Source organism: Mastigoproctus giganteus, chromosome 3, assembly GCF_048544385.1.
Source record: "Mastigoproctus giganteus isolate SK-2022 chromosome 3, ASM4854438v1, whole genome shotgun sequence".
Taxonomy (NCBI): domain Eukaryota; kingdom Metazoa; phylum Arthropoda; class Arachnida; order Uropygi; family Thelyphonidae; genus Mastigoproctus; species Mastigoproctus giganteus.
Window position 1 is genome coordinate 197,514,501 of NC_143577.1, and position 10,131 is coordinate 197,524,631.

The window sequence follows — 10,131 nt, forward strand, 5'->3', positions numbered from 1 at the left end:
CCTTTTTTTGTGTCTCTTCCTTCTTCTCTCCTCCTACAAAAAGATATCACCCACATTCTGCCTCAAAAATGACTACTGCTACCACGAAGACTTCCCTTGTCTCCATATATATGTCCCCCTTTTTGGTTCTCCTGAACTTGTACTGGCCCACAGGTCAATTCTGCGGGAAGAGGGAAAAAGCCAGGGACTGTTATTTAGGGCACCTGACAGTAAAAAAAATGGATTTATGAGGAGTAAGAGGAACTCCATATTTATATAGGGTTGCTTCTCTAGACTGCCTAGCAGAGGTTACTGGACATAAAATTCGCCTGCTCCTACACAAGGAATTCCCAAACAGCCTGTTTGGTACTTGGTTCAGATTACACTAAAAGTGTGTTACTTTTCTTTCCCCGACAAAAGTCGCATACTTTCTCCTCGTTTTTGTAAATATCACGTGCACGACGTTCGTCCGACCCGATCGAGTGATGATCTCTTGCTGTGATCCAAGCGGACTCATTACGGTGCAATAGTGTTTCAACTGCTGCTTTCTCTAGTGCGGCGTCGACAAGCCCGTGCTAGAGCGAAAGAAAAACAGCCTTCACAGGAAGTGGATTGTTCTACAAATATAGTAGTGGCAAAAGTATAGGGTGACTTGGAGTGGCAACTGCTCTTAGAGGCGAATAAAAAGTAAAATGAAGACATTTTAACACGTGTATTCAATTTAGGAAGTCACGTTTCTTTTATGTTATTCACCACATGGTTAACTTGTTGAATAAATAAATGCTTTTGAGGAACATTACGAAGTCCAAATTCGATATCAATTACACACTGTTTTTTAGGTACTTTTCGAGGTGGTAAATTATAATTTAATCCTTTGGATAAAGGTGAAATCTGGTCCTGTGATAGCGAATACGAGGAAAGATTTGTAACCTGTTGATATGTCGGTTCGTTCAATGTAGAGCGATGGGGTGTTCGCCAACTAGCTGACGTGTCCTGAGGTAGCACGTATGTATGCTGGGGGATCGTCACCCAACTCGTATGTGCTTGATCACAAGTCCGCGGCAATGTGTTAGAATTCGCATGAACGTATTTTGACCTTTCCGATCACAGAGTAATAAGATATCTTACTACTCTGTTTCCGATAATGTATTCAATTTATTAACTTGTCTATTTTTCATTTCTGAGGCCTGTGGTTCACGTCGCATTTCTTTTAATTAATTTAAATTTTAATTGTGTTCAATTGTGTTTCACACAAACAACCCTTCTAAGTACACAGTCGAAGTGAGAGGGCCTTTAGGCACTTCAGATTATTATTAGCCACATGGTGCAAGGAAGCCTGAAGCTTATGCTGCACCAGCCAAAAAAAAATTTCTGAATTACCTTGAGAGAGAGTCAGAAGTAGAAGGGAATCACCAAGAAAGAGAAGAATGATGATATCCAGCTCAGGACCCTGGACTCACCAGATATGAGCCCCTGGGGTTGATCACAACTTAATGATTGTCTCTTCTCTAATGGAGCCTTTATCTCATGGCTATTCCCAACCTGGTGTTGTTTGGCATTACAAGAATGCAAAATGGGATGAACTGCGAGATTTCTTTTCTTCTTTTCCTTAGTCGAATTACTCTTTCAAAACTTCTGATGTCAACGTCTGCTCAGATCGTGTCAGTGAAATTATTCTTGTAGGAATGGAACCCTTTATCCCACACTCCACTTTAAAATCTTGTCCTTTATCTAAACCTTAATTTTCCAATAAATGTGCTAAGGCTGTTCAAGAGAAGAATGTTGCATATCATAATTGGCTTGTTTCTGATTCTTCAGTTTCATTTTCTGCCTACACCAAAGCTCGCAACAATTGTAAAGCAGTTTTTAATCAGTCCAAACTAGAGTTTGAACAGGCTAAGAGTAAAAAACTTGCTTCTTGCCCTAATAGGTAGCCGAGCATTCTGGTCTCTTGCCAAAGCTATTGGCCGCAACTTTTGCCCATCTCTGCTCCCACTTCTATCCAAACCATATGGGTCTGTTGTCATTTCAGACAAGGATAGAGCTGACCTGTTAGCATCCCATTTTCCTTCCAACTCATGTATTAATGATCTTGGTAAAACACCTCCCACCATTCCCAACACGCTCCATTCAATGCGTCCTGTGGTCTTCCGTCAAAAGGATGTCGGAAGGATTTTGACGAATCTTGATGCTGAGAAAGCTCCAGGTCCTGATGGTATTTCTCCGCTTGTTTTCAAAACCTGGGCTCCTGAACTTACTCCCATTCTTTGCCGCCTTTTTTCACTTTCTTATTCCAAAGGTGTTTTTCCTTCTTGGAAATTTGCTCATATCCAGCCAGTTCCTAAAAAGGGTGACAAATCCCTCCCATCCAATTATCGTCCCATTGCAATTACTTGTGCTCTTTCTAGAGTAATGGAGAAATCAATTAACCGCCGACTCTTAAACTACCTAGAAACCTTCCGTCTGATCAATGATCACCAGTATGGATTCCGTCATTGTCGATCCACTGGTGATATTCTGGCTTATGTTACCCATTTATGGACTAATTCAATGGAAAGGTTCGGTGAAACACAAGCAGTTCCTCTTGACTTCTCAAAGGCTTTCGATCGTGTTTGGCATAAAGGTCTTCTACACAAGCTTCCATCTTATGGTTTGCCAACTGTTTTTAGTAATTGGTTATCCAGTTTTCTCTCTGATCGCTCACTGAGGGTGGTGGTAGATGGCTGTCTGTTTTCTAACTTTTCCACTAATGCCGGTGTCCCCCAAGGTTCAGTTCTTTCCCCCCACTCTTTTCCTCTTGTATATTAATGGCCTTCTTTCATTGACTGGAAATCCTATCCATAGTTTTGCCGATTTTTTATTTTTTATTATTATTATTATTAAAATCCGTTTATTAAAAAAAAAATAGCAAGTGTTTGCTTTCACCCCTTATACACAGCCGACCGGCTAGAAGGGTGTACAAAATGCAAGAATTGCAATTATATACAATATAAGAAGGGTGTACAAAAAGCAAAAATTACAATTATTTACAGTATTTACAATATAAGAAGAGTGTACAAAAATGCACGAATACAATTATTTACAATATTTACACAAGTGCGTATATTTACAATATTGTTTACAAGTTCACTCATTGTCAAGATTATATGATGTGATCAATACACGAAGGAACCAGTTTTTTCTTGCTTCCTTCGTGTATCGTGGCCGGGATATCCAACCAACCGGTTTTTTCGGCACCATCGTGATATCCAGCCCGAGGCGGGAATCGAACCCGCGACCTTTGGGTTGCCAGGCAGGCACTTTACCTACCCGGCTAGCCCGGTCGGCAGTTTTGCCGATGATAGCACATTGCTTTCCATTTTGAGAAACCTTGTCCTGCTCAATCAGCTTCAACTTCTCGAAAATCTGCTACCAATTCATTAAATGCCGATCTTCAGGTATTTCTCCAGTGGGGCAAAGACAACGTAGTTGATTTCAACCCTTCTATAACTCAGTCCTGTCTTCTATCTTGCACAAAGGATTCTTCTGGTCCTATGCTTATCTTTAGTGACACCGATTTCTAGGCAAAATGATATATCTCTTTTGGGGATTACCCTGACTTCTAATCTCGCTCTTGGCACAAGCACATTACAAATATTGCTTCCTCTGCATCGAAAAAACTTGGTTTTCTCTTCCGCTCTCGGCGTTACTTTTCTTCCAAACAGCTGCTCACTCTGTATAAATCGCAAATCCGCCCTGCCATGGAATATTGTTCCCAAAACTGGGGTGGTGCCCCCAAAACCTCTCTCAGGCTTCTTGATTCCATTCAGAAGAGGGCAGTTAGGTTAATTAATGATTCATCTCTAACAGAATCTCTCCACTCGCTGTCTCACAGACGTACTGTTTCTGCTGCATGCCTCTTCTACAGATACTTCCATGGGCACTGTTCTTCTGAATTGGCTTCTATAATTCCCGCTCTCTCTTTCAAAACAGTCCGAACACGTGCCGTCACCAGCCAACATCCATTTACTGTCCAACTTCAAACTCACAGAACCAACTTTTCATCTTCCTCGTTTATTCATTCAGCTGCAGTTTACTGGAAAAACCTTCCTTCATACGTATTTCCTAAAAATTCCAGTCTACAGAAGTTAAAGTCCAATGTCAACAAATATCTTCTTTCGTCTTCTCAACTTCCAACTTTGCTGACCGGGCTAGCTGAGTGGGTAAAAGTACCTACCCGCAAACCCAAAGGTCGCGGGTTCGATTCCCGCCTCGGGCTTGGATCGAAGTACTGCAAAAACCTTGGGAGGTGCAATATGGCCACAGAAGCCGATGCGCCAACAACTACCAAATCAATCAACTTCCAACCCAAGCACGGTAATAAGTACTATAGGTTCTAATACCTCTCGTGTTTGTGGTTTACATAAAAAAAAAAAAAAAAAATTGATTTTTAATTATTTTTTATTTTTTACTATAACAAGATTTTCGAATTTTTCGTTTGAATTGCTGGAGAGTGTCATATGGAAGTGATCTACGTATTATATTCAGGTAAACTTCTCTTATTATTTTACAAATATACCCTTGTATGTATTATGTCCCTAAATTGCGTGTGTTTTCTGGTCGATATGCCTGTTTTGTTGACGAAAAAACCTTATCTACCCCTGAGACTGACTTGCTCAGCGACGAGTGAAAAAAGCTCATTGAAGTTCCTCCCGTCATCGACGGGATTCGAATCCGGGCCTTATCCACCAGGTGTGGGGAGGACGGTGACGATTTTACTGTTCTACCAGACCGGTATTATTCGGGCAGAAAGGCAGGCCTGATTTTCTTGTGCTCTAATTTCTGAGCCTGCAACATTGCTCCGATCTCTTTACCAGGTCGCAGCGTGTAGTTTCAGCTGTCTAATTTCCAGAGATGTATTCCGTGGGTCTCGCATTTTTCTATACCAAATTCCATCCTGATATCATTGTTGAATTCTTCGGTGACCAGGACTAGTTGCTGGAGTTGCTTCTTGCCACATAATGTTCATGTCCTCCACATACATCAGGTGGGAGAGGGTGTACAGGTTTTTCCGTCCTTTTTCAGTTTCTATCCATATTTGTTATTGATCATGATCGATTGCGGGGCGAGTGCAAGACAGAACTACATTGAGCTCATCGCATCCTGAAAGATTCCTCTTCTGGTGGGATCAGTCTGGTTTTGATGTTCTTGAACTTGATGGTGGTATTCCATTTCGCCATGGTGCTTCCAAGAGGTTTTTCACTGTCGGATTGACTTCGTTGATCTTTAGCATCTCTATTAACCAGCTATGAGGCACGGTGTCGAAAGCATTCCGCTAATCGATGTAGGCCATGCACAGGTTTCGGTGATTCTTGTAGGCTTGCTCTATAACTTCAGCATCTATGGTTAACTGCTCCTAGAATCCTTTCCTCATCCATTTGCTTCCTTTCTGCTGTTCTGGTCATTAGGTACTCGCTCTCGAAGTGGTCACATATCTTCTTGGTTATGCCGCTGGTCAGGTTATGTCGTTGTATTGCCGGGTTTCTTGTATCTTGGTCTCTCACCTTCAGATATGTGATTCCTTGAGTGAGAAACTGTGAGGTTGTCTCTCCATTCCTCATCATGCCGGTGATCTGCTGCGCTAGGTGCTTTTGTGGGCAACTGAGCTTCTTGTACCACTAGTTGTGGACGTTATCCATTTCTGGGGTTGGCCAATTGTGAGAGTTCTTTACCGACTGTTGTGCGCCTTCCTTTTGAATCTCCGACACTCTGATCCCAGTACGTTATTGGTTTTCTTCCGTTTTAGTTCTAGCCAGGAGTCTCGGATGTTGTCTTCTTTCTCGCCTTCATATGTTGCACCAGAACTCCTCAATCGTCTTCTGCTCGGGTGATCCGTTTCCATCTTTCCCGTCTTCTCCAAAATTTCATAGAAGGGTCTTTGGTTTTCATCGAAGGTTGGTTGTATATTTTACTTTGATAGCTCTCTTTGTATCGGCGTAGTCTCTTGCTGAGGGCGAGAAAGTTATTCTTCAGTGGGTCCAATCCTTCTCGTATTCTCTGTTTGTTGACTGGTGTTTGAGGCGGACGTTGCCTCTCTTGAAAGTTCTCTTCATTTTTCCAATCGTATTATTATTATAAAAAAATTCCTCCTTACTGTGTTTTTTTCCCGCCTCAAGACGGATATTTAAGACTGGGTGCATGGGATCGTTGGTTGTGTACAGTTACTGTTATTATTTCTGTTGGTCGAGAAATTCTGTGTGAAATCAAGTCATATAGGAGGTTAGGCAGGTGAAGGCAGATTACGAATATTCTTTGGCAAAGGATTCAAAGAAAAACAGCAAAGAGATCTTTACTTATGTAAATTCTAGAAGGAAAGGGATGAATCAGATTGGACCACTTAACATAGATGGGTGTACTATGCTCAGTATAAACTGAATGAGTATTTTGCATTTACATTCGCACATGAGGAGTTATTCAAAGAGGGGAGTGCCAGAAGTTAATCAAACTCTAAGAGGGAGCTAAGTGATTTTGTTAAAACTGAGAGTAAAGTGGAGGAGAAATTGTCGAAAATAAACATAAGAAAAGCACCTGGGTGGACGGGATCTATCCAGTTATATTAAAGGAGGCAGCAAATGAGTAAGCAAACCCTTATCCATAAGAGAGCTTCCTTGGACACAGGGGAGGTCCCCATGGACTGAAGGTGTGCAAATATATCACCAATTAACAAAAGGGGATTCAAAAGGTGATACAAGTAACCTTTTGTATCACCTTTTGTGATACAAGTAACCTTTTGTATCACCTTTTGTGATACAAGTAACCTAAAAGACGTTATTCTTGGTCTTTGAGATAGTATTGTATTCTTGTGACAATTTGGCAGCGGAGGTAATCATATTGGTGGCAGTCATACATAATGTGCTGCCAGGTCTCTTGCTTGCCGGAGGTACAGTTAGGATCGTCTGTAATTCCAAGTGAGGTTAGCTTGGCCTTGATGGCACCATGTCCTGTTAATAGGTAGATCGTGAATAAGCCTGGTGAGTACCAGGTCGGTTTCTTCGGCTGAAATCTGTGAACTTTGGGGAGGAATATTTTGGTGATTTGTCCCTTTGTGGAGGCATCCCAGCGCGCCTGCCGCACCTGCAGAAAGTGAATCTGGAGCCTTCTTTTTTCTGCAGCGTGGTTGTTTGCGTGGTTTGCATTGAAATTCTGGTGTGTGTGCAGGCTGTATCACTGATGAGCTCATAGAGCATGCCTCTTTTGTCCACCTCAAGGTCGAGGGGGAGGGTACCTGCGATAATCTGTAGTGCGTGTGTGCTCACCATGCTGCATGTGCGGATAGCGGACAATAGCTTAGTTCTGTGGGTGGAATCCAAGATCCTTAGGTTGGCAGCTATGCCGGCTTTTTTATACCATGCACCCGCTGCGTATGTTGCTATTAGCAGAAGTGCTGCCTTGTAGTACAGCTTCATTATGCGTTAGTTTAATCCCCAGTCTTGCCGAGCGATTCTTTTAACCAGGGCAGTGCAGAAGCATATCTTCCTTCTCAGGTGGTTGAGGTGTGGTTTGAACGGCAGTTGCGTGTCGAGTATGAATCCCAGATATTTGAGTTCTTTGCTGAATCGGATGGTTGTATTGCGTATTTTTATCTAGCCTTCCCTTGAGGGGTATGGAGTTAGTTTAGTGGGTGAGATTTGGAGCAAGTGAAGTCCAACCCAGTTCTGGAAGGTTTGTATAGCGCGGTTTGCCTGGGTCTCAAATTGTAGTCTGGAGTTGGCTGCAATTGTCAAGACAAGGTCGTCGGCAAAATCCTGCAAACGAATTTCCTCCAAGTCCTTGTTGAGGAAATCGTCCATAAGTAAGTTACACATAGTTGGTCCCAGCACTGAGCCTTGTGGGTAGCCTCTGTGGATTTGTCTCTGTATTGCCTTGTAGGGGGTGTTGCCGATGATTGTTCTGTCGGTGAGGTAACTCCGAATAACGTTGTACAGGTTGCCGTGGATCCTGGCCTCCGAGAGCCGGCTCAGAGCGCTCGGTCACCATAGGCTGAGCATTCCGAGCACCAAACGCCCCGCAAATACCTAAAAAATACCTACTGGCTATTTCCAAAATCTATGGAAATAGCCAGTAGGTATTTTTTATCCGTCTCCTGTGATTGTGTGATTAGGCTTTGAAGGGCGTCAACAGTGGGGCGACCTTGTCAGAATCCATATTGGTTGGGTGAAGGTAGGTTTGCTAGTTGGTAGTAGTGTTGGATTCTTGCTAGTAGTAATCTTTCAAAAAGTTTACTGCACACGGTGAGAAGGGCAATTGGTCTGTATGATGGTTGTTTAGGTGGTTTGTTCTGATTTTTGATTATTAGTTTTAAATTGGCTATTTTACTGTCGAGTGGGAAGGATCCGTTTAGCATGCATAGGTTGAACAGTTGGAGCAGGGTCAATTTTAGTGGCCTTCTTAATGATCTCCGGCTGCAGGAGGTCCGGGCCTGGGCATTTTCTAGCAGTTATATGTGATGCAGACTGCCAAAGTTCCTCTTTAGAAAATTGTGGCTCCATATCATGAGTGTGATACGCGTTTTCCCGACATGTCCTAATCTGTTCCTCTGTTTGTGGGTCCACAGGAAGGCGGAAGGCAGTATCCAGGATGTTTTTTTTTATGCGTCCCAGGAACACCTTGCAACACCTGCTGGGGTGATCGTGGTTGTTATTACCTCCCCTCCCCTGGGAGTTTATTCTTGACGATTTTATAAACGGTGCCCCAGGGGTCAGTATTCCCCGTTTTAGTCACAAGTCGTTCCCATGATTCTTGTTTGTTTTTCCGAATGAGTGCAGTGTATGAGTTCCTCTCTATAGAGTTTCCTGAGTGTCTCCACTTCCTGTGCGGGCCAAGTCCGTCTCGCTCTTTGGAAGTTTTTCCTCCTGTTTTGGACTTCTTTCCGGAGTCGTTGCAACTCACGCGTCCACCACAGCATAGCGCCAGGTGTAGGTCGTTTTCTTTTAATTGCAGTGTTAGCAGCGTCGGTGATGATATACTGTATGTGATTGTCCTTTGCATTCGTCTGAGCTTCTGGCATTTTCTAGGTCCATTGTTCTTCTGTTTTTGTTAACAGTTAGGGTCTCCTTAAATAAATCCCTGTTTGCAGTATGGAGCACGTAGTGGTGGAGTATCCGTCCAGCTGTTGGCTGCCTGTGGAGGTTCCTATTGAGTTGGAAGGTAAGGACGTGTGGTCGGACGTGGTCCAAGCATCCTGCACCGTCAAATCAGAAATGTTATCCGCTATATTTCGAGTGGTGAGGGAGATATCGATGGTCGCTTCCCATCTCAGATTACAAAATATTGGCAACTAGTTTGGCCTGTTTAGTACAGCAATGGAAGCGCTTGCAATGAACTCCTCCAGTCGTTATCCATTACTGGTGCTCTGTCTGTCAGGTATGTGGCTGTACCAGGCAGGGGATCTGCAATTAGCATCCGCTCCGATGATAATTTTTTCTCCTTGGAGCGTGTTGATAACGTGATCCAGGTATATGGTGGCTGTAGTGATGTCGAGTATGACTCCCAGACCTGCTGTGCAGAGAGATTATATAGAAGGCGCCGATTGCGGTTATAACTTGGGCGCAGGCCCCCACGCTCTGTGCATAGATGGGAGACTTTGATGGCTGTTATATCCGGGTTTCTTATGAGAATTGTAGCCCGTGAAGTTGTTTCCTCTGTCTGTATTATTTTGTATTTTAGGGAATATCCCCTGACCAGTTTAGAGTGGGTATAAGGCTCCTGTATGATGATGATGTCAGCATTTACTTCATCAGCTTTGAGCCTGATTTGGTCTGTTACGGCCCTTGCCCTTTGTGCGTTGTGTTGGAAGAATTTGACAATCGTGGTGTTGTATTGCTTAGGGTGTGCTGCAATAGTAGATTCTGGATTGGTTTAAACTCTTGATTTTTATGTAGACGGGACATTTGTTATCTCTTACTGAGTGCGCTGCGTCGAGTTTTTGGCCTTTGCAGTTGGCGCATATTGGCTGTTCATCTTTCTTAGAGCAGTTCTTGTAGTTGTGGCCTTTATCAGCACAGTGGCCACATCTGGACTGTTTGGCTGCAAGTGTGGGTGAGGCGCCTCCGTAGCCAGGTGGGAAGGAGCAGCAGTGCGTAGCACACGCTTCTTGATTAGACCGGGGTTCGA